This window comes from Zonotrichia leucophrys, chromosome 9 (assembly GCF_028769735.1).
Source record: "Zonotrichia leucophrys gambelii isolate GWCS_2022_RI chromosome 9, RI_Zleu_2.0, whole genome shotgun sequence".
NCBI lineage: Eukaryota > Metazoa > Chordata > Aves > Passeriformes > Passerellidae > Zonotrichia > Zonotrichia leucophrys.
Window position 1 is genome coordinate 10,177,998 of NC_088179.1, and position 24,584 is coordinate 10,202,581.

General features: G+C 38.7%; 1 long non-coding RNA gene across 1 annotated transcript in view; it reads left to right on the forward strand.

Moving 5' to 3' along the window:
• LOC135451908 (uncharacterized) overlaps nt 1-24,584 on the forward strand; it is a 90,587-nt gene that overhangs the window by 60,424 nt on the left and 5,579 nt on the right. Inside the window, exon 3 of the long non-coding RNA XR_010441470.1 lies at nt 24,509-24,582. This is a non-coding gene — a long non-coding RNA (uncharacterized LOC135451908). The remainder of the gene's footprint in view (nt 1-24,508; nt 24,583-24,584) is intronic.

Consider the following 24,584-nt stretch of genomic DNA (forward strand, 5'->3'; position numbering starts at 1 on the left):
AAAAAGTACACCAGGTGAGATACCACTGTGGTTTCTTATGGCCTATCTCATTATTTAAGCTTCATAGCAAGGCAGTATTTAAGCTGTGACACAACTATTATTGACTATATTTGAGATTTTACATAGCACATACTTACGTGCTGCTTTAACAAAGGTAGTGCTTTAGAGATTTACAGAGGGGGTAAATAATAATAAAGAATATGATAAAGAAATATAACAAGAATATGGAGAAGAATATAACAAGAATAAAAGGATGATAACAAGACAGAAGTTATGTGTTCTGTCTGGACAGTGTGTCAGAGCACGCCACGTAAACCTTTGGTAAAAGCAGGCACTGACTGGACCTCCTTTGCCTGTATGGCAGAGGGCAAGCAGCTTGCAGAGATTCATTGCAGAGGTAGGCAGGTGGTTATGGTTTCTTGCTTCACATTTGAGCAGGTCCAAGCAGCTCCTGGGAATTACTTTAGCAGCCTAAAGGTCCCTGGCTGCATCTGAAAAGTGATATTTGATGAACTCTTGAGAGGAAGAATGGAATGAAAACCATTCTGATCCTTCCCTGGGCTACTCCTGGGAGGGCCTACTCATTTCTCAAGGCATCAAATCTTTTGCACAGATTATGATCCATTTTTCCAGAGCTTTTCTGACACCATTGTCAGAGTCCCCACACATATGTACCCTCCAGCAGACCAGCTGGAGCAGTTGGTGTAGCTGGAGCATTTGGTGGACTCTGCAGCTGGAGGAGACTTTGCTTTTAAAAGTGGCTTGGATAGAGTTAGGATGTTAAAGCTGTGAGGTGCCACACCTGCTGGTGTACTGTCTTCTGCCTCATGGGTACTCTGCTGCTGCGCTGGGGCTCGTTGCTGTATGGCTGCTGCCAGCATGACTCACTGGGCATCTGTAGACATGGCACTCTCAGCATTAGCAAACGGAGGCAGTATCACAACCTTGCCTGCTGTGGGAAGGGAAAGCACAGAGTCGCAAATGACAGGGGTGTGCTCAGTTCCTTCAGTTTAAGGAGAAGTACTTGCTGGGAAAGAATTGCACAGAGAGTTTTAAGGGTATTGCCTTTCTGGGCTGAAAGCAATACTTTTTCTTTGAATAATATGCAACTGGTAACTCAGTCTTTCAGAAGGCAGTTTAATGAATACTTCTTTTCCACCCAATAAAGTACAGCATTGTAGTCAACTCAGGTCTTTAAGTTGCTACAAGCATTTACTTTCTGCTAAGGGGAAAAAAGTCTGAACAAAAAACAATCAAAAATCACTGAAAACTGGCAAGCTATATGCATTTTATGAGTCTAGAATAGAGAAATTTCTTAATCATATTTTAGTAAAATATATATTGTTTCCTACAGTGTGTTATAACACCTCCTTTTGTTATGGAAGGAAAGCTGCTACAGGAATTCATTCTGAGTAATGGTCTTAATATTAGGATAGAAACAGTCACCATTTTCTTACTCTCATTTTGAATGTATGCTTAAATAAATAAGTTCCTTTTTCTCAATTAAATCATATTTTATTCTTATTAAGATACTGATGCTGTAGAGGCCCATGTTCCTGCAGATTCTTTAGCAGTTGTAACAGTGGTGCCTTCACCACATTAGGAGCACTCCTCCCTAGCTAGCAGGATCAAGTCCTTTACCTTTGAAGAGTTCTTTTTCTTTTTTCTTTTTTCCTTTTTTCCTTTGACTTTAAGGGTAGCTTAGAAGTTTAGAAAGGCTTTGGCTGATTCTATACAGGACATGGTGATAAGAGTCTGTGTGAAATCAGAAGGAAAACAGAAGAGAAATGAAGCCCTGGAAATTGAAGATACCTACTCTTTAAAATCCAATTATCTGCTGGGAAACAAGAAACAAGAGGAGAATAATTGAATGGGACAGTACCGAAAGTCTATCTTTGTAGTGCATTGAGCAGGACGTGTTTCAGCTGTCTGGCTGTTACAAGAGCGTCATTATTTATTTGTTGGCAGCTTGCTTCTGACATTAACACTAAATTGGTCCAACAGTCTGCTGTCCATCATCTACAATAATTCAAAGATGTGGCATTTCCTACTTGGTCTCTTTACTTCAAGAGCACAACAAACCAAACAACTGTACGTTGTCTAGTAAAATAACTCCCAGAAATTAAAAATGTGTTTGCAAAAGCTGTTTAATAATTTAGTTTTTGCCTCAGAACAAAACATCTCTCAAATGAATTGCTTATAACTGTAAATTTTATTTATGACCAAATGGTCATGTGTGAAAAGAAAAGAGCATCTCAGTGCTAGTCTGCCTTTCTGAAGGGTGTTCTGAGGAAAGGAGTTCAGTGAGTCTCAGAGTCCTAGTGCATGGGTCACTGTGAGAAAGTGGCAGGAACATGGTGAAATCACCCAGTGGAGTGAGCAGCACTGAGTTTACAGAGGCTCTGCCCTAAGTCACAGTCCAGCTTTGGTCTTGTTATCTCTAACAGTTTTTTGTAGGTTTTTTTGGTCTCATCATGTTTGTTAAAGCGCTAACAGATACATTTGATTTAGACTGTCAGCAGTGTTTTCATATATGTTAAATGGCAGCAAAATGGAAACAGCATGGAAAGATGGAGTATAAGGGTCTCTTTGAAAGCTGTAAGGATCAGGAACAACATTATTTGGACTTTACAAGGCCAGTTTTTAATAAGATGGATTACAGGTTTTTCATGCCTGAGATCCAGCACACTGAATACATTAGTGCAGCTGCCAGGGCTCTAGAAGCAGCAGCAGCAGCACAGTCATGTCATGGTGCAGAGGATGGCTCATCAGCCCTGCTGATGGATGCAGATATGCTAAGATAGCTCCCCCGTGCTGGTGGGGCTGAGCACAAGCACGTTCTCAATGCTCCAGATGGGTCTATTAGCCCAGAAACAGTGGTTGGAGCCCTGAGACTCATAAGGCACCAGAGCAGGAGGGACAGAAACATTTATTAACTGATGTATAGAGTGGTGCCAACCCATGAGGAGCACAGATAATGCTGCTGAGCCTGAGCGAAGTGGTCTGTTCAGCTGTGGTTAGTGTGAGTGCAGTGAGCTGGCTGCAGCTGCCCCAGCACAGTCTCACTGAGATCACAGTACCCACCCACGGGCTGTGGCTCCTCGGAGCTGCGCAGGGATCTGCAGCACAGGGCAGGCGCAGAGGGTGGGCAGGATGGTACCATCCCTCTGGCTTTGAGGATGTGAGAAGGCATTGGAAAATCAGACCAAATGTCCCTCTAACATGGTGTCCTGCCTCCTACAGCAGCTACTCTCAGCTGGTCCAGGAGGCTTGGGAGGAGAAGAACAGGGCCTGTGTTTGGTGACTCATCCCTGCGAAACTCCATCAACTGAACCTGCAGAGAAGATGCAGTGATCTATATTTACTGTATCCTAATTTGGGTAGCTTATTCACAAAGACAAGCAGAACTTGAGGCCAGAATTTGATCTGCTATCACTGCCCCAAATCTGCTTAGGGAGCAAAGCAAGTATAAGCTTCTCTTTTCTTCCCCATTTCACCAGCTCCTTAGAGATTACAGGTGCCTGAGTATTTCAGAAATGAGTTTTCTGTGGTTTGCAAAGTTTACATCAAAATATATTGCACAAAACTTTATTTTATTGTTGTAGATTCAGAACAGCCACTTGTTTACATAGATACTAAAACGTGACATTTAAATGTGAAACAAAATATCACGGCATAGTATGGTTGGCACTGCTAAATTTTTAATAGGATAATACATAAACCTGTTGCTGTCATCTCACTGCTGGTAACTGGAAAATGGAGGGGTGGCAATTGTCAAAATTTTCAACAATGTTGTTATTTTCATTGAACTGTTGTGCCTGTTCTGACCTGTGCTCCAGATGCATGTACCTGTCTAATCCAAATGATAAGGGAGATTTGATACTGACAGTGGTGGGAGGAGGGACTAATATCATGTTGGCATATTTGCTCAGTAAAAAGAACATTTAAAGATGGAACAGAAAGTAGTTCATCAAAAAACTGGTAACAAATGTTCAGTCTGAGAATAGATTTAGCATAAATAGTACATAAATCTTTGCACTACTAGAAATACCATGTTTTTGAAAATATATGTTGTCAAAGGAAGCGCCATGAGCCTTGAATTGATTTGATGATACACAGGTTTCCTGTCCCCTTCTCTGTTTAATTTAATGGATTTGACTGTAAAGAATACTTTTGCTTTGAACAGTGCTTTAAAACAAAACCTAGTGAGCAGCATTCAGTTAATCTGATGTATCCAGTTCTGAATAAAAGCCATTAATTTCTTAACCAGATTTAACTTTTTAGGATACATCTTTGGTATACTTGTTAAAACAGACTCTGGTGTGCTCAAGGATTAAACCACAGTGTTAAGTTTGCATTATAAAGGTCATAAAGAAAAGTGCTAAGAGCAGCGTTACAAACCCCTTGAACTGCAGGTGATTATCTAAATTTTTGTGGGAGAAGTTTGTCTCTCTTCATTTTGATCTGATGATTTGGAAAGTGAAGAATAATTTTGATGGCTGACCACAATGAGCACTGCCCAACCCAGCACTTGGGAGAGCTTTGAGGGAGGTGAAGAATAAGGACCCACTGTGGCTCCAAAGCTCCAGAAAAGAAACACTTTCTCTTTTGCAGAATAACCAGTCACTATCACAGCTGCATTTAAGATTTCAAGTCTTTCTCTCTTTTTTTTCTCTTTTTAAATAAGTGAAATGGAAGAGCAGAAGAGGGAGAGCCACAGGATATATAGTGGTCTTTTTTTCTAAGACCATAAATTATCATTTACTTACATAAATGCAAATAGTAAATAGACACTACCTTTCCATGTTTAGTAAAACAGTGTCTTGTTTTGGCAAACACCCAGTGACATGTTAGTGGGCAATAAAATCATGCCTTCTAAAATCTCTTGGGGGAGTACGAGTCTGCAAAATATGGTACTCAATCTTTATGCATAATCTCAAATCATCAAAGATAAAATGATTTCCCAAAGGACAGAAAAACAGGGGTTTGCTGCTGTATTTGTGTCTCCATTTGGAATACAAACGATGCTGAAGAATGTGTTTGCTCAGTTCTTTATGGAGCTGCCAACCCTGAGCTCCTGTTTGGCCAAGCAGCAGTTGACTCATCTGACCCTGGAGGAAAAATTGCTTAAAGATTCATGTACTTTTAATGCTCAGCCAGGGATTACGTCTGTGCCAGCTCTAGGTTTACTTATCAAAGGTGGAGAAATGGAAAACACTGAAGGGGACATGTTTCTTTTTGGGATGCATGCCTACATAATTTGTTATTTTTACTGAAGGGACAGCATATGTGACTCAGGTGGAAAGAAAGAAAACTAGTTGGACTGATACCAGAAATAATAAGATTTAATAAACTCTAAAATCTTATTTTGTAAAACCATAGTACAAACTAATGTGGCAATGTTTATATAGATATGTCATTGCAAACACAGGAACAATCAGGCTGACTTTCATGGAGAGCACAGTTTTAATTTTTCTCCTTGACAGTCAGATAATTCATTCTAATATGTAAAATGAGGGAAGAGCAACTCTCAGGAGTGATTAGAAGATTGGACTACATAGTAAAAATAGTTGCTGTAATGTGACCACATGAATATACATCTGTAATTCCACATAGAGGTACATGGAAATTATGAAGGGAGAATTTTAAAAAGCTTGGATTTTTAAAAAACAGTCTTTAGTAAAGTCTGGAAGTCCTGGGCAGGGAAATAGATGCAGGTAGATGTACCTGGCTACACTGCCTATAAATGTTTAAGCTCAGGCTGAAAAGGAGAGTGGTGGGGATGGCACACATTTTGATGCTCATAGGGGAGAAAACTCCCTGTGTTAAAATTACTAGCCTTAACTTGAAAGTTGTTGAGTATATTTGGAAATATAAGCAAGGGCAGTATGGGCTTGGAGCTTTTCCATGCATGCATTTTTGGGTATGTTAAGAAGAAGATTGGGATTTCCCTAATATTGCAAAAATTCTCTGAAATACAGCTTGATAGCCCACTCCGGAGCCACAGCATTGTGGCTAGGGCAGCCAGCTGCATTATTCAATTTAAACTGATTTTCTAACTTGTCTCTACTCCTAAATACCTTAAAAGGGAAATTTTGATTTTTCTATGGATAAATTTTCTGCTATTCTCATAAATTCACAAAATTACTTTTGAACAGTTTTGTCAATTCACATTTGGGTAATAGCAATTGCAACTTGTATTGCTTGATAGCTCCTAGCTGGGAGATTTGTGGAAATTGTAAGCAGTGGATAACTGAAAGTGGAAAGTGTGATAATAGTAGTTCATTCCTACTTGGAATGATATGGTGATGGCATTCCTGCTAAAATGTGGGCATTTTTATTGTTCTACTCAGTGTTCCTTTTGAAGAAATCCTATCTTAACGCAATAGCTGCACGAAAGAGGACCTCAAATGTGAAAACAGAGCTGTGTTCTCTTTTGATTCCATGGAGCTACTCTCCATGTCTGCAGTTGTGGAATAATTCTGAGCCACTTGGCAACGAACCCATCCTCAGAGTCTCCTATTGCTGGTGTTTCTGAGCAGCTGTGTGTTGGCTGCAAAGGACAAGTGTGTACACTTCTCTCTACAACCAACACACAGTTTTGCTTAAGCAATGAGGCATTTGTCTGCATAGTATTTGAACACTGCTGGCAGCCTAAGGAATCTTTATTCTGTGGGCTCCTGTGCATCTGCTGGGAGGAATGTGTAATACCTCACAAGTGCTGATGTTGCCTCACAGTAACATTTCTTGCAGTCTTATAGTTCTTGTAGTGGTACCCAGGACAAAGTTCTTATCTTCACTTTTCATAATTTTTTTCCCTTTGAATCTTGCAGCAGAATAACTCTGAAATCCATTTGGTGGGATTTTACATTGCAGCTGAATTTCCTACTATTTTTGCCGTTCTTGTGTTTCCTTCACTGGCATCAATTACATTTCATGCTGTTTCTATTGGGTTGCTTTTCCACTGCAAATACTTCAAGATTGAAGATTGAGTTTGTCTGTCAGAATTCCATGATGAATCTGTTTTGATTTGATTTATGATTCTGTTTTAATTTGGAGATATGGACAAAAGATTTGTACCTTGTTAGATAAAAAGTCTCTTATTAGTGGTGGGAACAGTTTTTATGCTACATGTGGTGCAGATAGGATGAGGACTCTTCATGCTAAAATTCACCTTCTTCAGAGTATTTGAAAGCTATTTCAGTATTTGTGGTTTCTCCTAACTGTGTGAACCAATAAAAATGAACAGTTGAGTTTGTTGATGTCCATTCCAGGATAAAGGGCTCCCATGTATGATGAATCTGTGCAGTTACTGTCACCTAATGAATTCAAATGTGCAGTATTCACAGAGAATTTCAAGCATCACCAGCTCTAATTGCCTTCTTAATCTTATTAATTATCTCCTTTTCTAACTTTTGTTTAGAGTCAGCATAAAAATATTCTTCCTGCTGAAATAACTTCATAGGCAAAGTTCAAGTGAGCAATTAGTGATTGCATCTGGTTTTGAGTTATTTTCCCAGCTTGTGGTAGTTCAGTTAATAACCTTTTAAAATTCTCATGTATATCCCCAGGCAGCTGTAGGTCTGTTTCCCAAATCTACTGCAATGTTTGAAGTGCTTGTCTTTCTGGGACCATCTGCTTCTCTTCTCCAAAGAGCATAAAATCCTTGGCAACCCCTTGAATGAACCTCTTTGAATGCAGGAGTAGATGGAACACATAAATAGATAAACTATGGGAAGATTTTAATTCTGATATTAAAGTTGGGTTGCATTCAATGACCATTACAAGAATAGATTTTATGCCTGAAAGCACCTAAGTGAACCATTATGTGTATCTGCAGTGCACATAAAATTCCATTCCAGGAATACCAGCAAACTTCTTAAAATAGGCATTTCATTATTCAGTATCCATCAAAATCCTGGTTCTTTCACTCACCAAAGATACATAGTACCTAAACAACATTGACTCTACATGTTTCTTAAATTATTCCATGGACAAATCTAGGGAATAATTCAAAATAATTTCCTTTCTTCCAGCATCCCTCTGTTGACTCTTGGATGTAAATCCTTGTTGCATGCCACTTGCCTAAATGCTGAGGCTTTCCCTAGATTTTGGCTACTTACTGGTATTATCCATCATAGCATCTGATTTATATAATTTTTAAGTTGAAAATATGATAAATCAAAACAATATTTGAATACACTAACATAACCTTATGAAATAGAAACACAGGTATTGGTTAAAGGAAATTAGGTACCTCTTTAAGCCTTTGAAAATAGTGTTATTTTTGCAAACACACACAGAAAGTTTGTTTGAATCTAAGGGTTTTTACTATGCACTCTAATTTTAGTATGAGTTTCAGCTCAAGGGAGTTAACTCTAAATTGTCTATTTAACCAAAGTATTTAAAGTACTTGTGTTGCCCAGGTTTTTTCCTCTGTGTTCCAGAAAGCTGGTAAGAACCTCTTTTCCCTGAGGTGGTCAGTTAGCCACACAAGTTATGTCTATACAAATAGAGTTACTCAACATTTTCTGGTTCTAAAAACATGCTGCCTTGTCTATCACCATCTTCAATTCTTTTTGGATAAATGAGCTTTAAGATCAGCTGTTTGGGTTTGGTATTTTTTCCCTGTTCCTAGAGATTATCAAACTTCAGCTATGCACTCACTGAGCTATGCCAGAAGTTTCCTCTCTCTGAGAAGTAACCCTTCCTGAAAATTGTCCCTGCACAGCACTTCCTGTTCTTAGGCATCCATATAAATGTAGAATCATATAAATGTATGGTTTTCTCTTGTTCTTGTCTAAATCAACCATGAACATGTGGAAGAATAAAGAACATTTTCCTGTTGAATTTATTATAAATCCATGCTGATTATTTGCTGCCAGCACATCCCCTTACCTGTGCTGAGGGTGGGATAGGTATTTGCAGCCTTTGCACATTTATTTGTCTGGGGTACCAAGTGCTGGGCACCCAAGCTGCAGACAAGGCTGATATCCCTGGCTCTCCAGCTTCATTTGTGCCTTCTCCAATGGAGCTAACACAGGTAATTCAGGTGGGTTTGATCCAAACTCTTACCTGAATGATCTTTTCCCTCTTCTTTGATTATCCAGGGAAACTAAAGAGACTAGAACCCTAATTCAGCCCCAGACAGTGCAATTATTTCTCTTTTACAACTATGGTGGGACATGATGGTAACAGTCACACCTCTGGCTGTGCTTTTTAACTCAGTGTTTGCAGTCTCTGTAGATATTTCCAAGGTGGCCCAAAACTGGCCATTCCAGCAGTCTGAATCCTGACCTTGACAATGTATCCTTAATTGGAATATCCTTTGTCACTGGCTGACTTACAGACAATTTCCTCTTGTTATGTGGCTATTTGAAGCTGCAAAGCAGGTTGTTTAGATTGATATTTGTACCTCAAATGCTATTGTTCACTCAATCATAGACTACTTTTGCTGCCACTGGTTTCTTGCATAAACTCTGTTTATATACTTCCATGCCATGTTTATATATATATATATATATATAAACAAACACAGCATGGAAGTGTAATGGAAGTGTATAGAATTGTTAAGTTTGTATTTTATGGCTGGTTTCCTCCTGCAACATCATCTAAGAACATATTCTTACAAGTCTAACAGTATATTCTAACAATTCAGTTGTATTACCAGGGGTCATGCAGTCAATGTCCTGGCTTGGGCCCATAGCTCCATATGTTAAGGCACTGCTTCTCAGAAAATCTCTGCTTCCCAGTCAGGACTGTAGCCAGATTCTTTGTATTGCGATGTCCATCTCTGACTGCACACCCTGTGGTGAGCCTTGCACAGGTGTGCTTTGAGATGCATTTCCACTGATGATATAATTTGGCTTTGAATTTGTGCAAGCAGCCATTTGTACTTCCTGTTCCTGCTCAGTGAGGTGTGAGATTGCTACATACCACTCAGGGAGTCTGCTTTTATTTTAGTAACAGCCTACATTTCCTTATCATCAGCACTCTGTATGTGGCACAACTCAGAAGTAGCTCTTCCACTGAAAAACAGACTTGTAGCTTTGCTACAACTTACAGATAAAACAGTGACATCAATGATTGGAAGAGCTGCTTCAAGCACAGACTCACAAGGCTGCCTCGAGCTCATAGCCATCCTTCCATTGTCAGCCAGTGTGACCCTATTCTTTCATCCTCTGCAATCTTTCTTTTTCAGTTTTGGGAGAAGCATTGCCTTATTAAAATATTTAAACAATAATGTGTCATAAGAGATGTACAGGATGAAGAAGGACTCCTTGGCACTTAGCACATGCCTTAAAGGGCTGCCATCCTCCCCTCTTCACTTGCTGCTCTCAGAAACTTCTCTGAGTCTGTGGGTTTGTGTCTCTTGTATTGTGAGTGGGATATGCCTCCTACCTCTCACTTCTGTTCTTGATCCTTTTGTCCTTTATCCAACAGTGGATAAAGGACAGAGGTTGGTTTTTCCAAATACAGCCTCAATGGTCACTCTCTCCTCACCTAATTTGCTCAATGCATTTGTTAAAAAATGCAAATATACCTAAGGGGGTGCTTACTGGAGGCTTCTCTAAGCAGTTAGAAGGTTTGGTAAGCACTTTATCCTAAGTGTTCACTGCACCTTTATCTTGTGAGCCTTGCAGGTTTCCCAGATGAGAGATGACAGCCCTGGCATTTGCCATGCTTTTTCCAGTCATCTCCTTTCTGCTTGTTCCTATTTGGCAGCCCAGGGGGTTAGCATACTTGTCCGTGTTCATTTGGGAGAGAGAAGACTTGGTAAAATAACAACCCTAGTAGGCTAACCTCCCTGTGTTTTCAATTATATTGTTTGTCTAATAATAAAAAATCTGGAATTATTGTAAAGAAGACTTGGCACTTTTTTGTCTGCTCACCAGACAAGAGAGAAACAAAGACCTGTAAGTGTCTTCATCCTTTGAACATTGTCTGTGAATTGATATCCTGCTTCAAGAGACTGAGGAGTTTCCCACTCCAGGCTGCTAAGATATCATTGCATTCATGAAAATGAATGCCCAGAGACACAGGCATATCCTCTGGAATCAGCCCACTCTGATAAGTAACACTCATTTCCATAACAGAATAAGCAGTGTGGGAGCCTTTGGAAGGAGATGTGACTTAAAAATAAAGTCACATTTTTCTCAGTCTTCTATTTCAGGTCTGACAAAACTTTGCTTTTCAAAAAACAGGCTTACTCATTTCTTTGATTTATCTGTATAATTCAGTTTCTAGACCTTGTTTGTGGTTCCTTATGCAAAATTCAACATTGTTGCTAAATTTGTGGCTCTTATGTTTGCATTTAATTTTTGATCAAATACTTTTTTTGCATCAGTCATATAAAATATTCTCAAAGGGCAGATTAATATTTCATTAGTATTTTCAACTACATCTGGCATTAGTGATCAGAAAAGTCCTTTTTTTATAGGAACTGTTTAATTATGGTCAGTCTAGTCTTTATCCAAAGCCTGTTGAGTGTACAGTTCCCAAGGATTTCAGCAGTCTTCAACTCAGACTTTTAGGAGAACATTTCTGTGTCTGGCAATCAAGCCTCTTTTAGTCTGTGGTATCTCTCTCTCATGACAGATTAGAGTACACACACTTTCAGGGAGAAATTAGCACTGCCTAGACATGTATATCCTGCAAATAAATATGTATTCTTATCTTGAGTCCTCATGATTTCAGAAGATCAGCATGATCAGCAGGGTTAGATTCTTGAAGAAAGAACTTGTTTCATATTTTAAGTTCTACTCTTTTTCCTTCAGCTGAAACTCTCTTCAATTTTAAGCTGTGCTGGATGGTTTTTGATTCAAAGAATCTTAGGAAATGTGGATATCAAAAGGAAAAGAAAACCAAAATATAACATATAAATAGAGCAGTGTTGCTTGATTAACCTTTTGAAATCTTCTGTAATTTGCAGTTTTAGAAAATCTCAACCAAAGGCAACTCTGAAGACTTTCTGAAGAATTTTCCTGACTAGTAGTGCCCAAATTTGTCTTTACTGTCTAGCAGACATCAGTGTTGCCCAAAGATTATTTGAGTGTAAAGAAAGAAAATGTCAACTTAAAAAAAAAATTTAAAAACTGTTTAAATCTTTCATCAGAAAAGTCAAACTCCTACTCAGAAGAGTATGGCTAATTTTATAGAAAGTGAAAAACCTGGAATTGCTTTCTCTGAACTAGAATTACTATACAAAAAAAAGTTTCCTCTCTCAAGGATTTTCCTTTCCTATTAAGGACACTGGCAGTTTGTCTCCCAGTGAATACATTAGACCTCGTGTTCCTGTGCCTCTCTTTCTTATTTTGGTGTGCAGTGAAGCTGGTGCCAGTACAGCCTGGAACTCATCCCACGGTGACTGTGCACGGATGGCAGCAGAGTCAGGCACTCTTTCCCCACACACACAAACAATCCAGGCTCATCTTGGTGACTCACTCAACAAAAGATACTACCAGCTCATCTCAGTGATGGGAGATTGTAATTATGCTAAAATTTATTAAATCAAGCTCTGAAGATCCTAGAAGAGCGGCTGAACTGCATCAAAGGCTTTGATTGAATAGTGTTCATCGTGGAGTAACTGAGCTCCTCTAGCCTTGGAGCATCTGGCTTGTGTACCCAAGTAACAGCTTCCATGTTCCTCCCATAAGGATCTTTATTGAGGTCTTGTATACCTCTTTTGGCTCAGTTCAGACAGGCTGCTTCTGATTTATCCTAGATTTATACCAGATTTATCTGAGCTATAAGTGCAGCCAGGATGGAAGGAGCCACTGCTGTGTGTCATATCGTAGTTTTCTCTAAGGAAGGAAGTTTGTCATCTGTGTCATTTGTGTTCAAAATGTATTTTATAATGTGCTGAGATACTCAGGTGTATTTCTGAGGGTTTTCTTCCCACTAGGTCTGGTGGGGTTTTTCATGTTAGAAAAGATATCTCCACAGAACTGACTCTGCAGCACTTTAAGCATAAATTAACCAGCAGCTCTTAATTTTCCATCAAGGCTCCTCCTATGGCATCATCCTATTGCTTTTTGGACTGGTTGTATAATTGATTATGTCCCCCTTTGCTTACATTAAGAGAAATCTTCCCAGAAAATCTGTTAGATAGGAGGCATTATCATTGGGAAATACTTGGCAATTTTATTTAGTACAGTCAAAAGTGTCAAAACAGCTAATTGAACACTTTCATCTCCATGACTAATGAAAGATTAAGTTATTGCAAAAATATGTCACAGTAATCTACAAATTTTAATGAAAAATAGCAACCTCATTAAATCTGAAGGCAGTTAAATGCTACTGTGGGAAGTGTCTCACTGCAGAGACCTTTGCAAATGCATAAGGAGAGCACCCTCACTGTACATTTTGGTGCCTTGAAATCATACACATTGTTCCTAGGTAAATTCCTCAGGGACCTGGGACCTCAGCCTGTTTGTCTGCAGGTATCCAGGTGGATTTCTGGTAGGAACAAAGAAGTGGTTGGAGAGTAGGAGGTTTTATCCAAGAAACACAATTCAGTGCATGTCAGTGGTAGTGCAATGGTTGTGAGTGCTGTTTAAGAGGTAGCATCTACTCTGCTGTTCCACATTTCTATGTACCTAGTATCTCTTTCTCAGGGTCCCCAAGGTTTAATAAAACTCAAGTCAGACTCTGGATGTTGTAGGCATCCCTTGGAGAAATTGTGCACTAATTACAAATCTGTGGAGCATTGGCAGCTGTGCAAGCAAGGAAAAAATCAGCCTTGCAAGCAAGCTCAATTCTTTCATTCTGTCTGTAAATCTGTCCCCTTACTACTACTAGTAAATCTCATCACCTTACCCTAATACACTGTTGAACTATTCTCTCATGTTCCTCTTGGTCTTCATTTTGGTAACTCTTTTCCTTTGTTTCCTTCCCTCTCTCCTGTCTGTGGTGCCCAAAATTTGTAAACCATATGTGATTCTTTCCTAGAAACATACCTCTGCCATCTTTTCTTCTTTTCCTAGTGTGTCCTGTTAAAATGCTGGAGAACCTTGATTTTTGTAAAAGGACTGAGTTTCCATCCTTTGCCACCAAATGACAGAATAATGAGGGGTATTATCTTTCTTGTTTATATGGGAAAAACTGATGTGGATTGTAACATTGTTTATCTAAGTTCAGCTTTCCATGAGAATGAGTGGTGGGTTTTGGAGGCAGGAGATGGTTTAGAGTTTCAAAGAGAGAATGGGACTGGTACAGATAGTGCTATGTGAACTCCTTCCAGACTGACAGAAAACACATAATTCATCCAAATGCTGTAGAAATAGAGTGGGAATTTTGAGCTTTTCAAAGTGTGCCCATACATGTGAACCAAATAGAAAATCCATGGCATAAGCCTATTTTCTCTGCTTAGTTTCTGCCTTACTCTGTGATCCTAAGCCATGCTTGAATAGAGCAATTTCCCATGGCAAGATGAAATTTGGTAAGCTGTTTTGTTCTTTTTAGCTGCCTCTTGGAAAGTCACATTGTGATAATCAAGACATAGTCATGGATTTTAAGTGGAATTCCATTGTTTTCAGTAGGCTTTAAATCAAGGCTGTTTTGAGAGGAAAATTTGAATGACATGGAAGATATAAAAAAGGGTCAGAGGTGGAGATAAAGGGGAACTCTTCTCCATTCCAAAGCTATACAACTTTTCATAAATTACAGAGGGAGTGACTTCTGATAGATTTCCTTTGTGCTGTTCTTCCTTAGAAAGATAAAGGGTGAAAAGTTTGAAAATAATTGTCTAAAAGTAATTCTTCTAGCTACTGTTTGCTTGCAATAAGAGTATGAGTTTAATTTTCATTTCTCAGATGTTATTTACTTAATTCTTCTTACTTTTCACCCAGGTCATTTGTTCAGCTACTGTGGGATGTATGACAAATACTTTTAATTCTTTTATCTTACAAAAATATTTTTTCCCCCATGAAGTCACCTCTAATTTTAGATGTATGTTTGACTCCTTTTTATTTGTCATTCTGTGTCTAATTTAGTTGCCTGCCAGCTCAGATGTGACATTTCTGGATTATGCTAATGTATACTGATTTTCTCAAATCCACCCACAGCCAGTTTTGCTTCCTCTGATTGACAAAGATGCCTTCAGATCTGCTGATCTGGCAGAACTGAACTCAGGTCATCAAGCAGTTTGGGACCAATGTTATTGGGTCCCCACCTTACAGCAGAGATGAGTTGCAGAATGGCAGTTCTGTAACTTCACCAGGTTACAAAATGGGAAGAAGAAATAAGATGAATAGTTGATCTGAGGTAACAAAAGCTTTTTGATGACCTCATTGCCTAGTTGTCTAAGGATATGAGTGCAATGCACTTACTCTTGTAAATATGACACTCTGAGAAGAATATGGAAACAAGTATTTTCAATCTTCTGTGGAGTGAGATATTCACCATAATTTATTTCAAAGTTCCTTCCTCTTTCTTAGAAGGGATCTTATTTGCCAGAGTAAATGATTAAAAATATAGCATATTTGTTGCCATGTAGGAAGGAACTGTTAATTTTATTCCTATATAAAACTGCAATGTGTTGTTATAATCTCTGAGAACAGATTGATAGGAATTTCTTGTGGGAATTGCTTTAATTTCTGAGTAGAAATCAGAGGTGTGATCTGTGTGCATGCACACAAATGTGTGTGTATATATATTTCCAAAAAGCAGGTTGCTTCCTAATTTTAAATGAGTTTGGGTTTTAGTTTGATGGGTTTTAAAGATTTAATAGATCAAAGTGTTCAATGTTTGCTGTAAGGAAATAATCATATTTAGGTCACAGATAATAGAGGAGGGCTGTTAGATGTCCTAAAAGCCGGCAGATTTCCTGCTCCAGTGACAGCAGATCCACTGGCAGGAGCTGCAGTGTGACAGCTGATGGCAGGAAAGCTTGAGAGTGAGAAGTGCCCTGCTTTCCCAGGCTCTTACATCTCTGGCCTGTGGTTCACTAACACAGAGTTTACAAGCTGCCCCTGAAAATTAAATTTATTTCTAATTCAAGAAGAAAATGCACAGGAAATTATTGAGCGCACTTTAGATGAAATTTTGCTCAGATTTTGTTGTTTTGCAGACAAGCTTCTAAAAATCTCTAATATTGTCTGTAGTCAGGAATAAATTTTGCCCTTCATAATCTCACTTGAACCAGTAGCCATCAGCATGGCAAATTCTCCACATAGCTGTACCCTAAGGTAGAAATTAGATTTGTGCTTTTATTTGAACTAATTAGGAGTAAAGAATTTTGCTTTTGCAGAATGCAATTTTGCTCACTGCCCTGAGGTCCAAGCAAAATAAGAGCATTTGTTTTAGTGCCCTTTTAATGGTATCTTACATAATACTGATTTATTTGGTCTGAACATCACTGTGCAGACAATTGGAAAAAAAGCTATCCCTTTTAAAAATAATTTGTAATCTATGGAGAATAAGAATGAGGTCTTGAATATCACATTAGACATTTAAATGAAGAATAATCAATAAAGAAGATTCCAAAACATAGTCTTGATGGTAGCTAGGTATTTTTTGCTTCATTACTTCCATGCTGTGTTCTTATTAAACCCAAATCTCTGAGATTTTTCAGGCAATTATAATTACTGCTAATATGTGTAACTTCTTCACCTAGACATAGTAGCCAAACCCACTTGTGAGTGGCCCAAGGTTGCAAGGAATGTTGCAGTATTCCTGAAAGCTATGTGCCAGAGATACAGATCTAAGCCATCAAACAAATGGATAATGGATTAGAAAGCCACGATTCCTTCTGGAAACCTTGATAATATTTTTTCTTGCACTTCATTCATGCAGTTTTGTTGTACTTCTTTAATTGAGAATCACTTCTCTCTTTCCCTAGAGTTTTTGTGAAGGGTATGATCAAGATTAAATTCCTCTCAAATTCTCAAGTTAAATATAAACAAGCTAATGAAAATTGGTTTAAAACCTGGTGGTTGAATTTCTGTCTTCAGGTTCTGAGTGAGGCTCTTGGGACCCTCTGTGAGTGGTACGATGGTGGCTGTCCTCAGAAATGGCTTTATGGGTTTTTCTGTGTGTGTTCTGTGTGTCTGCCCAACTTCACAGGCTTCACAATGAGGTACAGAACAACATTTAGTCCAGGGGCTAATATTAGAGTATCACAAGATCCATCTGACAACTAATAGCAGAATTTATTGTTTGGCTTAAAGTTTTAATTTCATTTTTAGTAGGTATTAATATTTTTTGTCATCTTGATATTATAGTATCTCTGAATGACATCCACTGAAAAATCACCTACTGTTCCCAGCTGTAATCATTTGCTATAATGTAGGTGGCTTTCAGACTCACGTGCCACCTCTAGCCCTCACCCAAATTTTGTATACTTCTTCTACTTAAATGAATTAAAAGAACTTACTAGAAATGTTGTCTGTTGCTGTAACCTCCTCTATGTTGGCCCACTTTGAGCAGTGGGTCAGTCCAGATTTTTGATCAATATTATGGTGGTTTTGTGACTTCAAGGTAACCAGCGCTCCTAAAACCCCATTTTACCATGACACTGACTGAATTATGTTTAATTTATCTTACTATGACCTGTTAGTTAATTACACTCTGCTAAAAGCCCACTACATGCTACCATGAGACTCAGGTCAACCTTGAGAAGTCCACAAAACCAGGTGTTATATAGACTATGCATTTATTTATTTATTTATTATTTTTTTATGTGGTTCAGAAAAGAGAGGCCAGTAGTCAAACTGCTTCTGGATGCCAATAAAAGGCATTAAAACAATTGCACAATGAAACGTTCCCACTAATAATAATTCCAACTGGAAACAGCTGCTCTCTTGCTTGCCCTCCAATTTGCTTTTTGCACCTACTAGGCACATTTTTTCAATGCTTAGGGTAAATGGAAAAAATTCCAATCAATATAGTCCTGACAAGTGCTTGTGCTTTGTTAATAGAGGAGCTCTTGTGCGTGTTCTAAATTGAAATAACTTTTTATTGAAATTATAATGCATGAGATTTTCTCTGAGCGAGAAACACCCTTTAGTTGTTCCAATGCTCATCCCAATAATATAGTTGATTTCATTTGCTGTGAATGATACTTTGGGCATATGTAAGCCGTGGAACAGTACAGGCCCAAGGGAATACCATATTTCCCATCATTATGAATGGTTTGCACTTGGGCTGAACTCTGTATTTTGATAGTTGCAAACTCCTAAGGATATAGAGATGCAAATTTTAAGATGTTTTTCTAGTGTTTTATGTCAACAATCAACTCTGGGTATGCATGCCAGTTAGGAGACTTGAATTTGTGCCTCTTGGGACTTTTGATTGTTATTTTTGGCAGTCTCCCTGGCTTGTTTTCCTGCTGCTTCTGAGACAACAGGGATTTGCACCTGCTATTGAAAGAGCATATTTATATCTTTCAGTCTGAGCTGACTACAGACCCCGTGACACCTTTGTCAGCTACCTAATGGAGCAATTCTCTTTGCAGTTTGTTTTCAGTTCAGGATACAGAGAGGTTCTGTTTGATGTCTTCACTCAGATGCTCTGGGTATTTTTGAGCAGTTGTGCACTGCAGGACAAATGTGCACAACTGAGAGACTGAGAGCACAGTGAGCACTGTGGGAGAGGAAAGTGACTTTATTTGTATTTTTCCTGTCATTCACTCTTCTGCAGCTCTAATGTTAGACCAGTGGCAGGTGGACCATTTGCAGACCTGATGTCTCCCAGGGTTAACCAGGATATCCAGTGTCTGCACAGAAAGTTAACAGTGAAGCCAAGCCATGTCTTAATCTTTCCATAAACCACTGATCAGAGGCTCTTACAAAAGACTGTAGCATGCTGGAGAGGCCATGCCTTGGGTAAGATGATATAGTTTCCTGATGGTCAAAGCAATGATATTTTAATTGCTACTCTGTCACAAAGTCAGTGAAAATTCTCTTGGAAACTAAGAAAAAGCCTGCTTGATGCTAGCATGTTGTCCAGAAAAGGTGAAAGGGGGGGAGATCCATTACATTCATTCCTCAAAGGAGCAGACCATGTTAAAGCCAAACATCCTGAACACCCAAAACCAGAATGTCACTGAGACTGCACACTCAGGCAGGTGCTCTTTGCTGGGCACAGGTGAACATCCAAGTGGAAACTGGTGAAACTGGAACAAGGGTGAATGGGAGTTTGAAAGAGCAGCCAGGTGGAAGCAAGGTTGTGGATTTTACCAACACAGCTGCCTTGGTGAGCTCTCTGTTATACAGAGGAGCAACCCATTTTCCAAGAGCAGCAGAGGCAAATATCATTCCAGGATGCTAGGGAGCAGTATTTTTAACATGATGAGTGTCTGTTTTGCATATGTTGTAGTTGTCAGAAGATTAGCTTATAGAGGATGGGATCCTTAATGTTTTTAACCCACATAGTTTTAAGTGTTTCTCTAATTTAAATAAATATTTGGATACCAGTTCCATGCTATTCCACAGGCTAGAGAGAGGAAAGGACTAAGGTACTATGCCAAACACTTCCTAAAAACTAAACGTGATTGAAGTGCTTCACTCTTCTTGACTAAGGATAGATTATTCAGAAAAGCCTGCCTATACCTCAATGTCTCATAAGCTGCTTTTGCTATGAAATATCTGATAACTCTATCTATCCATTAATGATATGTGATTTCTGGTTGGGAGTTGTCTTGCTGTAAGAGGTTAGGATAATAATTCAGTTCATCCTTAAAGGCCACTGTTGATTCCCAAGTTTGCCCTGCTTCTTGTCCTCTGGACTATTTTTTCCTGAAGGGCCCAGAGGCCCAGCAGGAGCAGGATGTGTTGGAAAGCTGTTGAGCCTGAGGTACCTGCTCTGCAGATCCAAAGGAGGACTCATTTCCTATTGACTACTGCCAATATCTCTCTTTTTTAAGCTACAGCTCTTGCTGTTGTGCCTCATATTTCGTGAGGCATTAAATATGCCTCATTCTTATGAAAGGAAGTACATCTGAAATTCTAGAACAATGTAAAAAATTGAAAAAAATATATTTGCACATCACACTGTTTGCTGTATTTGAAACAGTAAACTTCTTGTATAGCACATCTTCTTGCGATGTGCTACTATTCCCTTTCCTGTTTTCCAGAAAAATTCAGAGAGAGCTCTTGAAAAGAATTCAAGAAAAATGTCACAAGCATGCTTTTCACGTTTCTGCTTTGTAGTTCCTGGATGTTTGTCTGACTTTTAAATTTCCCATGGAAAAAATAATCCACCTCTTCTATAAGCACCATTTTGCTATTAATAATTAATTGGAATTCAGGGAGGTTCACTCAGAATTTTAAATGGGATATCTAGTCAGAGCTATAAAATCTTATAGCCAGGGGATGTAAAGCAAACATACAATGAGAGGGGAACATCAGTGTGACATGATTTATTCTGAAAATTTTCTTTTTTTCTGTTAAGACCTGTTAGCCTGCTATGTAGGTTTACTCTAGATGTCTGTCTCTCTATATAATACTATTTAAAATACATGTATATGGGGTCAGTGGATAAAAAAATGCTAAAACTTAGCAAGATGAAAGGTTTTTGTAAAGATTTTTATGGAGTTACCTTTGAAGATTGTAACCCACAGCTGCTTTTTTTTTTTTGTGTGTGTGCTGTTTTATATTGCTATGATTATGGACTTTGATGACTAATGTAATATGAGTTTTGAAAATACAGGTGTATTCTTTAAGAACACACTGCACCTCAAGCCTGAGAAGGTGTGTAAATTACCATATTTAGAAGCATTGTCATCAGAATGCAGAAGTTTTACGTCTCCAAAGTAATGGCAGCCCTTTCTCCCCAGAAAGCTTTCACCTTTTTCAGAAAGAGCATTGCCATGGTGTACTGATATAAGATGTAAGCAAAACAGGGCTCTGTGGAGAGATAGTATCCTGTATTATATGCAGTTGGAAAAAATTTTAAAAATACAAGATTTTTGACACAATAAGTACCAAAAACATCAGTGAAATGTCTTCTATGTGATAAACAAGCTGTTTCTGAATTTCATAGATTGTCAAGTGCTTGGCTCTTTCATGATGGAAATTTTCTTCAACACTTAATTAAAAACTTTTCTCCAGACAGTTATATATATTTTATAAATATTTATATTTTTATATTTGGGGAAGGAGTTCCAAGAACATAATTTTTAATTCTAGCCAACCTGTAGATTGGCTGGTGACACAAGAGATCAAAATCAAGTTCTCAGGATCAGGGGAATGCAGGAAAAGCCCATGTCTGCAGCAGGGACCAGATGGATGGTACCAGGTGGACAAGAAAGCCAGAAAGGCACATCTGGCAATCAGTTGGCTTAGAGGGCAGCTGCCAGAGCAGTTTGATGAGATGTTTCCCTGGATATGACCTTTTGTGTTCCTGCAGTTGTGCTTAAGACTCAGCACAAATGGTGGGGCCAAGGTTTCTAATTTGGAGAGATGCAGACAGCACAAGTAGAAGGCAGAGTCTTTGTGTTGCTGAGTTTGTGATGTTTTATGCATTCCTCACCAAGCTTTAGCCTTTCCTGCTGTAGCATCCCAGAGCAGGAATTATTATCTGTTGTTCTGAAGTTGAATTCTCAGCTCTATTTTAAATTTCTCACTGTAAACCATTGCTAAAGGCAGGAGAGATGGCTTGGAAATGTCTTTCTCCTACTTTTAGAAGCCTGCATGTGAGAACATCCCCCAGCCTGTTCACTCAGGTGTTATCTCCTTATTGCTTTGCTTTAATCTCTGCCAGCACCTTGGCTGTCATTGAATCCCCAAAGGCCACTGTGTTTGCCAGGTGTCTGAATGAGTGCTTCTGACTGCCCCAGAGTGGACCCACAGCTCTTCTGTGCCAAATAAATGCAATAGGCTTTGATAAAACACGTAGGCACCTCCCTCCCATCCCCACATGCTGAAGGAAGCTTTGCCAAGCATCGTGCACAAGAGGCAAAGTGGAGAAATTGGTTACCAACTAAAGAGCCCTGCATAAGGTGGTAATCTTGGTTGTGCAAAAGCTTTGGGATGAAGCAGAAATAATGGTTTCTTAGGGGCTCACTTTTCATTTGTTTCTTTGGAGAAATGAAAAGATTTGTTCACAAAATTGTGGTTTTCTAGTCCACTGGTTTTAAAATTATTCATAGGTCTTGAGTATATAGAAATCAATGAATCCAATAGTGCCTCTATCCTGATATTTGTATTAGGTTATCTGAAAATGGGCAGCAAAATGACTTATCTAATTACTGTTAAGACTATTGTAATAAAAAGAAATGGGACCTTTTAGACAGTTGGAAATGTATCTCATTTTTCCTTTTTTTCACCAAGACAATCAGAGATATATTCAAATAATCCAGATTTCTTCTTATTAAAGTTTATCAGCCTTCATTTTCCTGTGCAAAACTCATTTTTTATTCTGATAAGATAACGTTCAGTTTTATGCTTGGTGTGTCAGAACAGAGGAGCATCAATGACCAGTAATATCACAAGAACTGTGTCTCTCTCTACCAATGACAGTCCCTGATTTCCTGCAGCTGGAAGGGACCTGCTCCTGGGACAATGCTGCACTTCTCAATAGGTTTTATTGGGTGTAATTTTCAAGGAGAACTTTGGGGATGAGTCATGCATAGATTGAGCACCGTTTATCCTTCGCTACATCATCTGGAATACCACAGGGAGTAATTGGGATTTTAAGAGGTTTATGATATTGATATTCAGTGCAATGTGAAAAAGCTTAATTGTTTTTAATTGAGCAGCAGTATAATAACCATTTTCTTTCAATTAAAAATCCTTTTGGGGCAAAGGCACTCACAAATCCAAAATGCTTTTTTGTGGCTCATTTTCCTCAGTTTATTTCAGTTTTGACAGTTGTGCCTTTGTCTGATGATAGGTTCCAAATCAAAGAATTTTGTTGGTTCTCCTGTGATTTATATTTCTGAACTCAAAGAGGACATATGGTTCTGTCATGATATTTACAGAACTAAATAACTGAGGCAATACTTTCTAATATATCATTTCAAGCACATGTTGTTAAAGCTTTGCACAGTCAAATGAGCTAGCAGAAAAATCAATACAAACAGTGGAAAACCTTTTTTGCCTGTATTACAATGTTGGGTAACAGGTAAACAGCTTATAGCTCTTGTAGGAACACCAGCATAAAATCCTGAGAAGCAGAAGAGCATTTTTATTTTTAGCAAGGTAGCCTGTGCATCAAAGACAAGTATGTATCAATCCTGAAGCTTCTGTAAAGAGTTTGCTAAAGATGGGAGAGAGAATCAGCTTCAAAACCAAATAGTTTGCAGGTTACCCATCCAAGAACAGGATGCTATTTCACATTTAAGAAGTGTACTCCCATCTTAAGGGTCAATTTTCAAAATGAATAGGTTTTTGTTTTGATTTCCATGCCTTTAATTTCTTCTTTTAAGGAGCTTCCCCTTTATAAGTGAGAATTATCAACTTCTCTTTACACATTGCTCTTAGAAACTGAGTTTCTCTTTATAGAAGTGCTATTGCTACCTGGTTTCAATCTAGCCATTGAAAGTGAAAAATTTATTATTAAATTGTAGTGAAAGCTGTTTGAAAAAGGAACACTGACTCAGTCATCATTTGAACATAGCATTCAGGAGAACTTCTCATTCCTTCAATCGTGTCTGACAGTTGATGTTATTTTAATACAATTACTCCTCTTTAAAGTTTGCTCATATAATGAGGACTGCTTCCAATTTATTGTGATGTAAATATTCCAGGACTTTTACTTGGGTTTTTGAAGTCAGGTCTGTTTTGATGACTTTTTTATGCTATTCACGAGATGTGCAGATCTGAACAATAATTCATTTTACATTTCAACACATGACAGTCATTTGAGTTAAGCCTTTTCCCATGAGCAAGGAAGGTGTTTTGTATTTTAAACTCATTTTTTTTAGAAAATGTTAATGGGTCTGACAGCAGAGAAAAATACAAACTGCAACCAAATTAAATTTGTTTTACGCTGAAGAGGAAGATGGAAGTTGTTACCATGGACACAGGTGGAGCACATGAGACAAAAGGTGGTTGTGTGCAAAAATACCTGCAAAAATATTCAGCTCTGTTCTTGGGCTTAGCATTGGGATGTCAAGGAACTGAATTAAGACAAAAACACAAGGAAGCAGAGCAAGTGTCAAAGAGGCACAAGGCTGTGGTCATGAACTGATCCCGCTGGAGGCTGATGGGGTGAAGAAGCTGATCTCCCCTTGGTGCCTGGTTGCTGGAGATACAGGCTCTCAGGGCTTCGTGCTCCCTTGTAATCCATTTTAAACAAAACTGTGGGTCTATTTCAAGCAGGCTGATTAAATTGTTTATATTGTTACACTAATTTATACTATTACACTAATTGCTGCTGGCTGCTTTGCCCGAGAGGCGCCAGGAGAGAGCACACAGCTGCTCATTTGGGCAGGCTGGTGACCTCTCACTGGAGCAGCACAAACCCATCACAGGCAGAAATGTCTCATCTCATGCCAGCACACAGCTTTAGGCAACAGGAAAAGAATCAATCACTAATATAAAATTATTAATCATTATTGTTGTAGAACCCAAAGGTGTATTGGAAGAAGCTCCCTCTCCACTGGCCACTGATCCTCAGAGGAAGCATGGGCACAAACAGGT